Below are 16,637 nucleotides of genomic sequence, written 5' to 3'. Positions count from 1 at the left end.
TTTGATTAATATGTGTCTTGGGGTGTTTTGCCTTGGGTTTATCCTATTTGGAACTCTCTGGGTTTCTTGGACTTGGGTGATTATTTCCTTCCCCATTTTAGGGAAGTTTTCAACTATTATCTCCTCAAGGATTTTCTCATGGTCTTTCTTTTTGTCTTCTTCTTCTAGGACTCCTATAATTCGGATGTTGGAGCATTTCATATTGTCCTGGAGGTCTCTGAGATTGTCCTCATTTCTTTTAATTCGTTTTTCTTTTTTCCTCTCTGGTTCATTTATTTCTACCTTTCTATCTTCTATTTCACTAATCCTATCTTCTGCCTCCGTTATTCTACTATTTGTTGCCTCCAGAGTGTTTCTGATCTCATTTATTGCGTTATTCATTGTATATTGACTCTTTTTTATGTCTTCTAGGTCCTTGTTAAACCTTTCTTGCATCTTCTCAATCCTTGTCTCTAGGCTATTTATCTGTGATTCCATTTTGATTTCAAGATTTTGGATCATTTTCACTATCAATATTCAGAATTCTTTCTCAGGTAGATTCCCTATCTCTTCCTATTTTGTTTGGTTTGGTGGGCATTTCTCCTGTTCCTTTACCTGCTGAGTATTCCTCTATCTCTTCATCTTGGTTATATTGCTGCGTTTGGGATGGCCTTTTTATATTCTGGTAATTTGTGTAGTTCTCTTTATTGTGGAGCTTCCTCACTGTGGGTGGGGTTGTATCAGTGGCTTGTCAAGGTTTCCTGGTTAGGGAGGCTTGTGTTGGAGGTCTGGTGGGTGGAGCTGGGTTTCTTCTCTCTGGAGTGCAGTGGAGTGACCAGTAATGGGTTATGAGACGTCTAAAGTTTTGGAGTAACTTTGAGCTGCCTGTATATTGAAGCTCAGGGGTGTGTTCCTGTGTTGCTGGAGAATTTGCATGGTATGTCTTGCTCTGGAACTTGTTGGCCCTTGGGTGGAGCTTTGTTTCAGTGTAGGTATGGAGGCGTTTGATGAGCTCCTATTGCTTAATGTTCCCTGAATTCAGGAGTTCTCTGATGTTCTCAAGCTTTGGACTTAAGCCTCCTGCTTTTGGTTTTCAGTTTTATTTTTACAGTGGTCTCTAGACTTCTCCATCTATACAGCACCAGTGATAAAACATCTAGGTTAAAGATGAAAAGTTTCTCCACATTGAGGGACACCCAGAGAGGTTCACTGGGTTACATGGAGAAGAGAAGAGGGAGGGGGTAGTTAGAGGTGACTGGAATGAGATGCAGTGAGATCAGAAGAGGTGAGAGCAAGCTAGTCAATAGTCACTTCCTTATGTGCGCTCCATAGTCTGGACCACTCAGAGGTATTCACGGAGTTATACAGGGAAGAGGAGAGGGAGGAAGTAGACAGAGGTGGCCAGGAGGGTAAGAGAGGAATGAAAAGGAGAGAGACAAATCCAGCCAGTAATCAGTTCCTTAGGTATTCTCCACCGTCTAGAACACACAGAGAATAACAGAGTTGGATATAGAAGAGATGGGGATGGGGAAAGAGACAGAGGCCACCTGGTGGAGGAAAGGGGGAGTCCAAAGGAGGAGAGAGTGGTCAAGCCAGTAATCTCGCTGTCAGGTAAAATTGGGTTTTGAAATGTACAAAATTGACAACAAAAACCAAAAAGCAAAGATTAAAAGTCTAGACTAGAGGTTGGATTTTCAAAAATACAATATTAAAGAGAAGAAGCAGAAGGAAAAAAGAAAAAAATAAGAAAAAAAACCCAAGAATTATTAAAAAAAAAAAAAAAAACACCACCAACAACCACACAAAGACTATATATGGTGTTTGCCTTAAAAAAGTAGTCTTTTTTTTTTGAAAAGTAATAGTAGGTTATAGAAATAAAAATTAAAGGAGAAATAGAAGACTTAACGATTAAAAAAAGTTAGAAAAAAAAGAAAAAAGAAAAAAAATGAGTGATTGTAAAAATAGTAAAGATATATCTGGCCTTTCTCTGATGTTGTGGGCCGTGTGGGATCACTTCCAAGGTGGTTCCCTCTGTTTAACTTCTTCTGTTTGCTGGTCTCTTCAGTGTCTGAATTCCGTCCTGACACAGGGGGGCGGTGGTGGACACTTTTTTTTTTTAGGCTCACTAGTTCAGTCGCGCTGTGGGGAGGGGGGGATGCTGCAAACAAATAGCACTGTTGTGGGCACACAGTGTCTCAGCCCTGCTGGACCTGTCCCTTCTCACGGCACACAAACTGCTCCGGCTCTACGGTGCTCATCCAGTAACCGTCTGAGGTCGGCCCTAGGCTGCGTGCACCTCCCAGGTCTAAGCCGCTCAGGTTTGGTGCTCAGGTAGCCCTCAGAGGCACAGATTCGGTTGGGACTGCGTTTTGTGCCCTTCCCAGGTCGGAGTAGTTCAGGAGTTTGGTGAGTGCGGTCGCTGCGACTTGTCGCCTTTTCTGTCTCTGCTGCTCAGTTTTCTGGGTGTACTGCTGGCGCTCCTTGTGAGGTGGATGGTGACTGTCCAGCACCCCCAGAAGTCTTAGCAAAGAAGCCTGCCTGCAGTTTGTTAGGTAAAGTCTCTCCAGGGCTGCGATTGCCCCTTTCCAGCCCTTACGGCTCTGGCTGCCTGTCCCCAGCAGGGGATGGTCTGCAGCCAGCTATTTCCATTCAGTCCTTTGTTCTGTGCGCGGTCCTGGCGGTGTCTTATGTTCGAGCTTTTCGCGTGGTAGCTATCCCCCAGTCTGGTTTGCTAGCCCAAGTTAGATCGCTCTGGTTACGCATGGGGTGTTCTTCCCACGCTTCCCTGCTCTGCCCCCACTTGCTAGTGGCAGATGCAGGCGTCTGCGCTGCTTTTCCGCTGGGGCAGTTACTGTTGGGCTTGTAATCTGTTGGTTTTAATTAGTTATTTATTTTTCCTTCCTGTTATGTTGCCCTTTGTGTTTCCAAGGCTCGCCACAGACTCGGCAGGGAGAGTGTTTCCTGGTGTTTGGAAACCTCTCTTCTTAGAATTCCCTTCCCGGGACGGGCTTCCCTTCCCAGGACGGAGCTCCCTCCCCACCTCCTTTGTCTCTTTTCTCATCTTTTATATTTTTTTGTACCTGTTTTTGAAGACAATGATCTGCTTTTCTGGTTGCCTGATGTCCTCTGCCTGCATTCAGAGGTTGTTTTGTGGAGTTTGCTCCGTGTTGAAATGATCTTTTGAGGAATTTGTGAGGGAGAAGGTGGTCTTCCCGTCCTATTCCTCCGCCATCTTAGGACCGCCCTCTCTTATTTCTTTTGTACCCTCCTCACCCTGCCTAAACTGCAGAGGAGTGCCGGCAACCCACAGGTACAATCCTAACCGCTCCGCATTGTGGTCACGAAGTTACTTACCCTTTAGATGTCCCTGTTTGGGTGCCACTTGTCGGAATCTAGCTCTAGCAGCCAGGGAATCAGCCTGAAGGGATGAGCAGTGTCGGTGGGAAATGATGTAGCCTCTTACTCGAGGTACCGGACTACATGTTTATTTTAAGCATCAGGTCTTTTTAAATACTTTTTCAAAAGCATTAGGTCAAAGGTTTTACATTTTTAGCTCCCCTCACCCAGATTTATTATCTCTTTGTTGTCCTTCAAACAGAGTTCCTGTTTCAGTGATTCTCTCAGAATCGTGTTTACTTGTGATTACATTGTAACTCATGTTTACCTCTGGGCTGCATACCACATTTTTCAGTTTATTTTTTATCTTTTTAAATCTTGTTTGCCCCTAGTATCCTAAGCTCACTATCTCCTAGAAAGGCTTTTAACTATTTTAAATTATTTTTAAACCATAAACTCAGCAAACTTCCTTTGCCATAAACATTTTCCTCACAAACAGGTCTCAGATAACAGTCTTTCCAAGGGCCTCAGGCTGTGGCCTACGTGTTCATCTTGGGACATTTTTTGTAAAAATCTTTGAACAAATGTCAATGGTTACTTTATAGATTATTTCCTGGACACAACTGCAGAAGGCTTTGTGTTCTGTCATGTTTTTTTCAAGAACAATAAGCACCTTAACATTCTTTCCAGCCAACTCAATCAAAGAAAGGAAAGAACAAGTCAGGATCACAAAACTTAACTCTTTTATCCCAGGACCGTGCCTCCAAAATGAGGAGAGGGGGCTGGGGCTGTGCCTCCATTTTGTCAGTAATGTCTAACGTGGCTCCCAACAATGCTGAGCATCTTTTCATGTTTTTGTTAACTATCTGTATGTCTTCTTTGGAGAAATGTCTGTTTAGGCCTTTGGCCCATTTTTTGATTGGGTCGTTTATTTTTCTGGAATTGAGCTGCATGTGCTGCTTGTATATTTTTGAGATTAATTCTTTGTCAGTTGCTTCATTTGCTATTATTTCCCCCCATTCTGAAGGCTATCTTTTCACCTTGCTTATAGTTTCCTTTGCTGTGCAAAAGCTTTTAAGTTTAATTAGGTCCCATTTGTTTATTTTTGCTTTTATTCCCATGACTCTGGGAGGTAGGTCATAGAGGATCCTGCTGTGATTTATGTCAGAGAGTGTGTTGCCTATGTTCTCCTCTAAGAGTTTTATAGTTTCTGGTCTTACATTTAGATCTTAATCCATTTTGAGTTTATTTTTGTGTATGGTGTTAGAAAGTGTACTAGTTTCATTCTTTTACAAGTGGTTGACCAGTTTTCGCAGCACCACTTGTTAAAGAGATTGTCTTTTCTCCATTGTATATTCTTGCCTCCTTTGTCAAAGATAAGGTGTCCATAGGTGTGTGGGTTTATCTGTGGGCTTTCTATTTTGTTCCATTGACCTATATTTCTGTCTTTGTGCCAGTACAATACTGTCTCGATGACTGTGGCTTTGTAGTAGAGCCTGAAGTCAGGCAGGTTGATTCTTCTAGTTCCATTCTTCTTTCTCCAGATTGCTTTGGCTATTCGAGGTTTTTTTGTATTTCCATACAAATTGTTCTAGTTCTCTGAAAAATACCGTTGGTAGCTTTATAGGGATTGCATTGATCTATAGATTACCAGTACTTTGGCCACCTCATGTGAAGAGCTGACTCATTGGAAAAGACTCTGATACTGGGAGGGATTTGGGGGCAGGAGAAGAAGGGGATGACAGAGGATGAGATGGCTGGATGGCATCACTGACTCGATGGACGTGAGTCTGAGTGAAATCCAGGATTTGGTGATGGACAGGGAGGCCTGGCATGCTGCGATTCATGGGGTCACAAAGAGTTGAATGCGACTGAGCAACTGAACTGAACTGAACTGAACTGAACTGAACTGATTGCTTTGGGTAGTAGACTCATTTTCACTATATTGATTCTTCCAATCCATGAACATGATATATATCTCCATCTATTTGTGTCATCTTTGATTTCTTTCATCAGTGTTTTATAGTTTTCTATATATAGGTCTTTTGTTTCTTTAGGTAGATTTATTCCTAAGTATTTTATTTTTTTCATTACAATGGTGAATGGAATTGTTTCCTTAACTTTTCTGTTTTCTCATTGTTAGTGTGTAGGAATGCAAGGGATTTCTGTGTGTTAATTTTATATCCTGCAACTTTACTATATTCATTGATTAGCTCTAGTAATTTTCTGGTGGAGTCTTTAGGGTTTTCTATGTGAGGATCATGTCATCTGCAAACAGTGAGGGTTTTACTTCTTCTTTTCCAATCTGGATTCCTTTTATTTCTATTTCTTCTCTGATTGCTGTGGCTAAAACTTCCAAAACTATGTTGAATGGTAGTGGTGAGAGTGGGCACCCTTGTCTTGTTCCTTACTTTATGGGAAATGCTTTTAATTTTTCTCCACTGAGGATAATGTTTGTTGTGGGTTTATCATGTATGGCTTTTATTATGTTGAGGTGACTGAGTAACTTCACTTTTGCTTTTTACTTTCAAGCATTAGAGAAGGAAATGGCAACCCACTCCAGTATTCTTGCCTGGAGAATCCCAGGGACGGTGGACCCTGGTGGGCTGCCGTCTATGGGGTCGCACAGAGTTGGACATGACTGAAGCGACTTAGCACCAGCATGTTCCTTCTATTCCTGCTTTCTGGAGGGTTTTTATCATAAATGGATGTTGAACTTTGTTAAAGGCTTTCTCTGCATCTATTGAGATATTCATATGGCTTTTATCTTTCAGTTTGTTAATGTGGTGTATCATATTGATTGATTTGCTAATGTTGAAGAATCCTTGCATCCCTGGGATAAAGCCCACTTGGTCATGATGTATGATCTTTTTAATATGTTGTTGGATTCTGTTTGCTAGGATTTTGTTAAGGATTTTTGCATCTCTGTTCATCAGTGATATTGGCCTGTAGTTTTCTTTTTTTGTGGCATTTTTGTATGGCTTTGGTATTAGGGTGATGGTGGCCTCATAGAATGAGTTTGGCAGTTTACCTTCCTCTGTAATTTTCTGGAAGAGTTTGAGTAGGATAGGTGTTAGCTCTTCTCTAAATTTTTGGTAGAATTCAGCAGTGAACCCATCTAGTCCTGGGCTTTTGTTTGTTGAAAGATTTCTGATTACAGTTTCTATTTCCATGCTTGTGATGGGTCTGTTAAGATTTTCTATTTGTTCCTGGTTCAGTTTTGGAAAGTTATACTTTTCTAAGAATTTGTCCATTTCTTCCAAGTTGACCATTTTATTGGCATATAGTTGCTGATAGTAGTCTCTTATGATCCTTTGTATTTCTGTGTTGTCTGTTGTGATTTCTCCATTTTAATTTCTAATTTTGTTGATTTGATTCTTCTCCCTTTGTATCTTCTCAAAGAACCAGCTTTTAGCTTTGTTGACTTTTGCTATGGTCTCCTTTGTTTCTTTTTTATTTATTTCTGCCCTAATTTTTATTATTTCTTTCCTTCTACTAACCCTGGGGTTCTTCATTTCTTCTTTTTCTAGTTACTTTAGGTGTAAAGTTAGGATATTTATTTGATTTTTCTCTTCTTTCTTGAGGTAAGTTTGTATTGCTATGAACCTTCCACTTAGCACTGCTTTTACTGAATCCCATAGGTTTGGGGTTGTTGTGTTTTCATTTTCATTCATTTCTATGCATATTTTGATTTCTTTTTTATTTCTTCTGTGATTTGTTGGTTATTCAGAAGCATGTCATTTAGTCTACATATGTCTGTATTTTAAATAGTGGTTTTTTTTTCCCCATAGTTGACATCTAATCTTACTGCATTGTGATCAGAAAAGATGCTTGGAATGTTTCAATTTTTTTAAATTTACCAAGGCTAGATTTATGGCCCAGGGTGTGATCTATCCTGGAGAAGTTTCCATGTGCACTTGAGAAAAAGGTGAAATTCATTGTTTTGGGGTGAAATGTCCTGTAGATATCAATTAGGTCTAACTGGCCCATTGTATCATTTAAAGTTTCTGTTTCTTTGCTAAATTTCTGTTTAGTTGATCTGTCCATAGATGTGAGTTGGGTATGAAAGTCTCCCACTATTATTGTGTTACTGTTAATTTCCCCTTTCATACTTGCTAGCATTTGCCTTATATATTGCAGTGCTCCTAAGTTGGGTGCATATTTAATTGTTATATCTTCTTCTTGGATTGATCCTTTGATCATTATGTAGTGTCCTTCTTTGTCTCTTTTCATGGCATTTATTTCAAAGTTTATTTTATCTGATATGAGTATTGCTACTCCTGCTTTCTTTTGATCTCCATTTGCATGAAATATATTTTTTCAGCCCTTCACTTTCGGTCTGTATGTGTCCCTTATTTTGAGGTGGGTCTCTTGTAGATAGCATATATAGGGGTTTTGTTTTTGTGTCCATTCAGCCAGTCTTTGTCTTTGGGTTGGGGCATTCAACCCATTTACATTTAGGGTAATTATTGATAAGTATGATCCCATTTCCATTTACTTTGTTCTTCTGGGTTTGAGTTTATAAACCTTTTCTTTGTTTCCTGTCTAGAGAAGATCCTTTAGCATTTGTTGAAGAGCTTGTTTGGTGGTGCTGAATTTTCTCAGCTTTTGCTTGTCCATAAAGCTTTTGATTTCTCCTTCATATTTGAATGAGATCCTTTCTGGGTGCAGTAATCTGGGTTGTAGGATTTTCTCTTTCATCACTTTAAGAATGTCCTGCCATTTCATTCTGGCCTGAAGAGTTTTTATTGAAAGATCAGCTGTTATCCTTGTGGGAATCCCCTTGTGTGTTATTTGTTGTTTTTTCCTTGCTGCTTTTAATATTTGTTCTTTGTGTTTGATCTTCATTAATTTGATTAATATGTGCCTTGGGGTATTTTGCCTTGGGTTCATCCTGTTTGGGACTCTCTGGGTTTCTTGCACTTGGGTGGGTATTTCTTTCCCCATTTAGTTGAAGTTTTCAACTATTATCTCCTCAAGTATTTTCTCATGGTCTTTCTTTCTGTCTTCTTCTTCTGGAACTCCTATGATTCAAATGTTGGGGTGTTTGACATTGTCCCAGAGATCTCTGAGGTTGTCCTCATTTCTTTTAATTCTTTTTTCTTTTTTCCTCTCTGCTTCATTTATTTCCACCATTTTATCTTCCACTTCACTTATCCTATCTTCTGCCTCAGTTATTCTACTGTTGGTTCCCTCCAGAGTATTTTTTTAATCTCAGTTATTGCATTATTCATAATTGATTGATTCTTTTTTATTTCTTCTAGGTCCTTGCATCTTCTCAATCCTTGTCTCCAGACTATTTATCTGTAACTCCATTTTGTTTTCAAGATTTTGGATCATTTTTACTATCATTATTCTGAATTCTTTTTCAGGTAGACTCCCTATCTCCTCCTCTTTTGTTTGGTTTCATGGGCATTTATCACATTCCTTTATGTACTGTACATTTCTCTGCCTTTTCATCTTGTTTAGATTGCTGTGTTTGGGATGGCCTTTCGGTATGCTGGAAGTTTGTGGCTCCTCTTTATTGTGGAAGTTCCTCCCTGTGGGTGGGGTTGGACGAGTGGCTTGTCAAGGTTTCCTGGTTAGGGAAGATTGTGCTGGTGGGTGGAGCTGTATCTCCTCTCTCTAGAGTGCAATGAAGTTTCCAGGAGTGAGTTTTGAGGTGTCTATGGGTTTGGTGTGACTTTTGGCCGCCTGTATTTTAATGCTCAGGGTTATGTTTCTGCATTGTTGGAGAATTAGCTTGGTATGTCTTGCTCTGAAACTTGTTGGCTCTTGGGTGGAGTTTGGTTTCAGTGTAGGTATGGAGGCTTTTGGATGAGTTCTTGTCGATTAACGTTCCCTGAAGACAGGAGTTTTCTGGTGTTCCCAAGTCTTGGAGTTAAGCCTCCTGCCTCTGGCTTTCAGTCTTATTCTTACAGTAGCCTCAAGACTTCTCCATCTATACAGCACAGATGATAAAACATCTAGGTTAATGGTGAAAAGATTCTCTACAGTGAGGGACACCCAGAGAGGTTCACTGAGTTACATGGAGAAGAGAAGAAGGAGGAGGGAGATAGAGGTGACCAGGAGGAGAAGAAGGGGAATCAAAAGGAGAGAGAAAGATCTAGCCAGTAATCAGTTCCCTAAGTGTTCTCCACAGCCTGGAACACCCAAAGAGACTCCCAGAGTTGGGTAGAGAAGAGAAGGGGAAGGAAGGAGATAGAGGTGACCTGGGGGAGAAAAAGGAGAGTCAAAGGGGGGAGAGGGCAATCAAGCCAGTAGTCACACTCCTAAGTAAAAATGGATACTGAAGGTTGGATGCTTAAAGGTACAAAATTGATAACAAATACCAAAAAGCAAAGAATAAAAATCTAGAATAGAGGTTCAGCTCAGTTCAGTTCAGTCACTCAGTCGTGCCCAATGGCCCATGACCCCATGAATCGCAGCACACCTGTCCATCACCAAAGCCCAGAGTTCACGCAGACTCACGTCCATCGAGTCACTGATGCCATCCAGCCATCTCATCCTCTGTCGTCCCCTTTTCCTCCTGCCCCCAATCCCTCCCAGCATCAGAGTCTTTTCCAATGAGTCAACTCTTCGCATGAGGTGGCCAAAGTACTGGAGTTTCAGCTTTAGCATTATTCCTTCCAAAGAAATCCCAGGGCTGATCTCCTTCAGAATGGACTGGTTGGATCTCCTTGCAGTCCAAAGGACTCTCAAGAGTCTTCTCCAACACCACAGTTCAAAAGCATCAATTCTTCAGCACTCAGCTTTCTTCACAGTCCAACTCTCACATCCATACATGACCACAGGAAAAACCATAGCCTTGACTAGATGGACCTTAGTCGGCAAAGTAGTGTCTCTGCTTTTGACTATGCTACCTAGGTTGGTCATAACTTTTCTACCAAGGAGTAAGCATCTTTTAATTTCATGGCTGCAGCCACCATCTGCAGTGATTTTGGAGCCCAAAACAATAAAGTCTGACACTGTTTCCACTGTTTCCCCATCTATTTCCCATGAAGGGATGGGACCAGATGCCATAATCTTAGTTTCCTGAATGTTGAGCTTTAAGCCAACTTTTTCACTCTCCTCTTTCACTTTCATCAAGAGGCTTCTTAGTTCCTCTAAACTTTCTGCCATAAGGGTGGTGTCATCTGCATATCTGAGGTTACTGATATTTCTTCTGGCAATCTTGATTCTAGCTTGTGTTTCTTCCAGTCCAGTGTTTCTCATGATGTACTCTGCATATAAGTTAAATAAGGAAGGTGACAATATACAGCCTTGACATACTCCTTTTCCTATTTGGAACCAGCCTGTTGTTCCATGTCCAATTCTAACTGTTGCTTCCTGACCTGCATACAGATTTCTCAAGAGGCAGGTCAGGTGGTCTGGTATTCCCATCTCTTGAAGAATTTTCCATAGTTTATTGTGATCCACGCAGTCAAAGGCTTTGGCATAGTCAATAAAGCAGAAATATATGTTTTTCTGGAGCTCTCTTGCTTTTTCCCTGATCCAGCAGATGTTGGCAATTTGATTTCCGGTTCCTCTGCCTTTTCTAAAACCAGCTTGAACATCTGGAAGTTCACGTATTGCTGAAGCCTGGCTTGGAGAATTTTGAGCATTACTTTACTAGCATGTGAGATGAGTGCAATTGTGCAGTAGTTTGAGCATTCTTTGACATTGCCTTTCTTTGGGATCGGAATGAAAAGTGACCTTTTCCAGTCCTGTGGCCACTGCTGAGTTTTCCAAATTTACTGGCATATTGAGTGCAGCACCTTCATAGCATCATCTTCCAGGATTTGAAATAGCTCAATTGGGATTCCATCACCTCCACTAGCTTTGTTCGTAGTGATGCTTTCTAAGGCCCACTTGAAATTAGACTCTCAAAAATACAATATTAAAGAAACAAAACAAAACCACAAAAAATTATAAATATATATATATGAAATTTGCTTTAAAAATATGGTCTTTTTTGGAAGGTAATAGTAGGTTACAAAAATGAAAATCAAAAGAGTAATAAAGAGGTTAAAAATTAAAAAATTTTTAAATGATAATAGTAAAATATATCTAGAAATTTCTCTGGAGTTGTTGAGGGCAGTGTGGGGTCAGTTCAGTTTCAGACAGTTCCTTGTTCCAGCTTATACTTCTTTTCAAGGTCTATAGGCCCCTTCCAATTTAGTCAGTGCTAACTACAGGGTTTTAATCTGTTGCATCTGTCACTTCCAAATTGGTTTCCTCTTCTTGTTTATTTTGGCTTCCTCTGTTTGCAAGTCTCTTCAGTGTCTAATTTCCACCCTGACACACGGGGGTGAAGGCAGTCACTTATTTAGGCTAACTTGTTCAGTTGTGCTGTGGGTAGGGAGGAACACTGCAAACAAATATCACTGGCATGTGTGGGGAGTGCTCACAATGTCTGGGCCACACTGGATTTGCTCCAACTCACGACGTGTGTGCTTTCCTGGCCTACACTGCTCAAGCCTCAGGTTACTCTGCAGGGGACTTGTCTAAAGCGGGCCCCTGGTTGTGTGCACTTCCCAGGTCTAAGCCACTCAGGTTCAGGTTCTCGGGTACTCCACAAAAGCATGACTTGGTTGGGCCTGCGTTTTTTGCCCTTCCCAAGTCTGAGCAGCTCAGGCGACCAGATGCTTGATGAGCACATTCTCCCAGCTGGGCGGTGCATCTTATCACCTCCTCGGTCCCAGTCACTCGGTTTCCTGGGTGTGCAGCAGGAGTGCCATCTCAAGTGTGCCATGTGTCTCCTCTGGGGAGCTGATCTCTGACTGTGACCCTTCTGGTAGATGTCAACTGTCCAGGATCCCAGGAAGACTTGGTTAGTAAGTGGGAGCCTGCTCACAGTTTGGTAGAGGATGCCATCTCTGGGGCAGAGATTGCCCCTCACCTTCAGGTTCTGGCTGTTGCCCACCTGCCTCTCTGCCATCAGCAGGTGGAGGGGCTGGTTTGCAGCCAGCTAGCTCTCCTCTGGTATTCACTCAGTCCTTTGTTCTGTGAGCAGGCCCAGCAGTGCCTTAGGTTAGAGCTTTTCATGGGAAAGCTCTTTCTCTTTTCTATTTTTTCTCTCTCTGGCTATCTCACAGTTGGGTTTCTATCTCATGTTAGCTCTCACCCGCACCACCCTGTTCAGCCCCATCTTGCTGCTGGCAGCCGCGAGTGTCTGGGCTACTTCTCTGCTGGGAGTTGCGGTTAGGCACATAATTTGTGGGTTCCCTCCCCCAGTTCTGTTGCCCTCTGATATTCCAAAACTCCCCACAGACCCATCGGCGAGAGGGTTTCCTGGTGTTTGGAAACTTCTCCTCCTTCACGACTCCCTCCCCGGGACAGGTCTCCATCTGTAACACTTTTGTCTCTCTTTTTATCTTTTATATTTTGTCCTACCTCCTATCGAAGAGAATGGGTTGCCTTTCTGGGTGCCTGGTGTCCTCCACCAGCATTCAGAATTTGTTTTGTGGAATTTGCTCAGCGTTCAAATGATCTTTTGATGAATTTGTTGGGGTGAAAGTGGTCTCCCTGGCCTATTCCTCTGCCATCTTAGGACCACCCCCGTGAAAAACTTGAGTGCCATCCTTTAAGAGCATCATCTTTGAGGATTTTAAATAAAGATACACAAAACATCATCATTGGATGCTACCCATCAAATTTTTATAAAAAAGCAAGATTCTGATGACCATATATTTGATATCTTAGAACTTTTTAGTCAAATTAAAGACTTTAATAAGATCAGCTGGTTGTTCCTAGCTGTACTGGAGAAAGTACTGGAGGAAATGGATGAGGTTGGGGATTCAAATTCCCAGGCCAAACTGTACATAAATGACCAGAAAGATTCTCAGCCTGACCTGAAAGAAACCTTTGTTTCCTGTAACCATGGGCCTCAACCAGCACTGAGATTTGTGAAAACTAAATCCAGAGTCTCATCCTGTTAGTGTCTGAATTAATACAAATTTATTTTCCAATCTTCTGCCAAAGTGCTAGCATTTATTGTGAAGTAATGGGAACCTGAAATTGGAATTGGGACATATGGGAAGGTCCCAGTGAAGAATGTTTAGCTAACATTTAGCTAAGTTTAGCTGTGATTAAGTTTAGCTACATGTAAATTTAGCTGCCCCTAAGTTTAGCTGCATCTTCTTTACCATTTATGCATTCCAGAACCAAAAAAATAACTTTAGGATGGGTTTGGGTATACAGCACCAGCTAGGTGGCAATCTGAGGTAAGGTTCTCCAGGTTATTGTATATGCTATAAATTAATGGCCAGTATGTGGTGCTATTTGTTATTTTTTATTGATTTTTAGTTGATTTGCAATATTGTGTTAGTTTCAGGTGTATGGCAAAGTGATTCAGATATATATTCCTTTTCAGATTCTTCTCCATTATTGATTATCAGAAGATATTGAATAAAGTTCCTTGTGCTATACAGTAAATTACTGAACTGTGGTGTTGGAGAAGACTCTTGAGAGTCCCTTAGACTGCAAGGAGATCCAACCAGTCCATTCTAAAGGAAATCAGTCCTGGGTGTTCACTGGAAGCACTGATGCTGAAGCTGAAACTCTAATATTTTGGCCACCTCATGCAAAGAGTTGACTCATTGGAAAAGACTCTGATGCTGGGAGGGACTGGGGGCAGGAGGTGAAGGGGACGACAGAGGATAAGATGGCTGGATGGCATTACCAACTCAATGGACATGAGTTTGAGTGAACTCCAGGAGTTGGTGATGGACAGGGTGGCCTGGCGTGCTGCGATTCATGAGGTTGCAAAGAGTCAGACACAACTGAGTGATTGAACTGAACTATCTACTTTATATATAGTGGTGTGTATCTATTAATCCCATATTCCTAATTTATTCCTTTCTCCCTTTCTCCTTGGTAACCATATGTTTATTTCTATATCTGTGAGTCCATTTCTGTTTTGTAAACAAGTTCATTTGTATTAGGTTTTTTTGATTCCACATATAAGTTATATCATATAATATTTACTTTCTTTGTCTGACTTCCTTCACTTAGTAAGGTTATCTATAGGTCTATCCATGTTACCACAAAAGGTGTTCTTTCATTCTTTTCATGTCTGAGTAATATTTCAATGTATATACAGAACATCTTTACCCATTCATCTGTAATGGAACATAGGCTTCTTCCACGTCTTAGCAACTGTGAGTAGTGCTGCTACGAACATAATGCTGTTTCTTCCACTGCCAAGATTCACATGTCCAGGAATTAAGGGATGGAAATAGAAGTGGTGCCTTTCATTATTATTATAGTGTGAAGTGATTATATTAGAAAGATGTTTGCTTTTTGTCCCTGCAACCTAATTTTCCATTAGCCTAGATGTCTTAGTTCTAAAGGGAGAGAGGCTTCCACTCAGAAACACAACAATGGTAACACTGAACTGAAATTAAGACTGTCATCTGGCCACTTTAGGCTCCTCGTGCCTTTGTATCAAAGGCAGTTTCTGTACTGGATTGATACCGAATACCAAAGTGAAATTGGTAGGTTCCTTGCTAATGAAGGTAAAGAGGAGTATGTCCAGAATAGAGGTGATACTTTGGGTGACCCTTTGAAACTACTGGGTTGCCCAAAAAGTTCATTAGGGTTTTTCCATTCCATTTTATGGAAAAATCTGAATGAACTTATTGGCCAACCCAATATCATGCCTGCTCATTAATGTAAATAGAAAAATGCCATAGTGCAATTCAGGCAGGCTAGTTATGGCTCAGCTCTTTAAAGAATAAAGCTTTAAGTCATCTCACCAGGTGAAGAACCATGACCAGCTGATGTGCTTTCTGAGGGCAAAAGCAACATGGAGAGCATGGTGGAAGAAGGTAGTTATGACCATATATAAAGAATTTGCTTGCAACGCAGGAGAGCTGGGTTCAATCCCTGGGTCAAGAAGATTCCCTGCAGAAGGGAATAGCTACCCACTCCACTATTCTTGCCTGGAGAATTCTATGGACAGGGGAGCCTGGTGGGCTACAGTCCATGGGGTCACAAGCAGTTGAACATGACTGAGCAACTAACATTTTCACTTCCTTGACCACATGACCAGTTGCAGAAATGAGGGCAGTAATTATTGAGTATTTCTTCCTTATTTTGTTATGAATATGACTATGGGTACACATTTGTATCAGACTTTTTTTTCTTCCTTCTCTCTCCCTTCACATATAACATGACATATATTAATAACAGTTAACCACACAGCATTAAACTCCAGGATATCAGGGAGAAGAGTGACCACCAACTAATGACTTTCCATTGTCTTGAGTGGAAAGACTGAAGCATCTTTCAATTATACATAGGATCGTTGGCAGAAATAAGACTTTATTTGCAGATTAAGTATGGTTTAAAGGAATATATAGGAATGCCAGGTGGAAGGGGTGGGATGTATTGTCTGCTTTTATGTGTCAATTTGAATAGGCTGTAGATCCAGGTAATCAATTAAACCAAAGTCTAGCTGTTGTGAAGATTTTGAGGATATAGTTAACATTTACAATCCATTGAATGTAAGAAAAGGAGATTCCCTTCATAATCTTGGGGAGCTTAATCCACTCAATGAAGAGCCAATGAGCAAAGTTCTAGAAGCTGAGAATGCACAAAGAGAGATTCTCCCTTGAGTTCCTCAACACCTTGGTTGTGGCTGAGTTAAATCAATTTCAGATTTGTGATCTCCTAAACTATAAGATTATAATTTTATGTTGTTCTATGTCACTACATTCATGGTAAATTCTTGTAGCAGAAAGAAGAAACTAATAAAGGGCAGACAGGCAGAAAGGAAAAAAAGACAGGGAGAAGCCATACAGGCTGGAGGAGGGCAGGTGATGAAGAGTTAAGTGGACAGTCAGAGATACAGGTGAGTAGGAGAAGGGAGCAAAAAAGAGGTAAGAAGCCTGAGAATGGATGAGAGAGTCTGATGAGCAGGAGACAGATGAGATCAACTGGCAGCCAAGCAGGTGGAAAGAGGGAAGTCGGCAGAGAGGCAGGCAGAGGAGAGCAATACGAAGATAAGATGGCAGGAAAGAGTCCCTCAGAACTTGTCCTTGTCCTTGCAGATCTTAAGTGAGACTCTTGAGATGCAGGTGGATCCCATCCTTGGGCTTCAGTATAATTTCTGGTATGAGGCAGGGAACCCTGGAGGGATCCGGTGACAGCTCAAAGCGAAGCAAGGTCAGGGCCACGGCCACCTTCATCTCATTCATGGCAAAGTTCTTCCCGATGCAGTTCCTGGGCCCGGGAGGGAAAATGAAATGAGAAATGGTCTCAGATCCTGTTCTGATCTGGGTAGGCATTGGCCACTGACCAGAAACAGGATATTCAGAGCTGTCTTCCATATGGCCAAG

This window comes from Oryx dammah, unplaced genomic scaffold, assembly GCF_014754425.2.
Source record: "Oryx dammah isolate SB20612 unplaced genomic scaffold, SCBI_Odam_1.1 HiC_scaffold_28, whole genome shotgun sequence".
NCBI lineage: Eukaryota > Metazoa > Chordata > Mammalia > Artiodactyla > Bovidae > Oryx > Oryx dammah.
Note: the sequence above shows the minus strand (reverse complement) of the source record.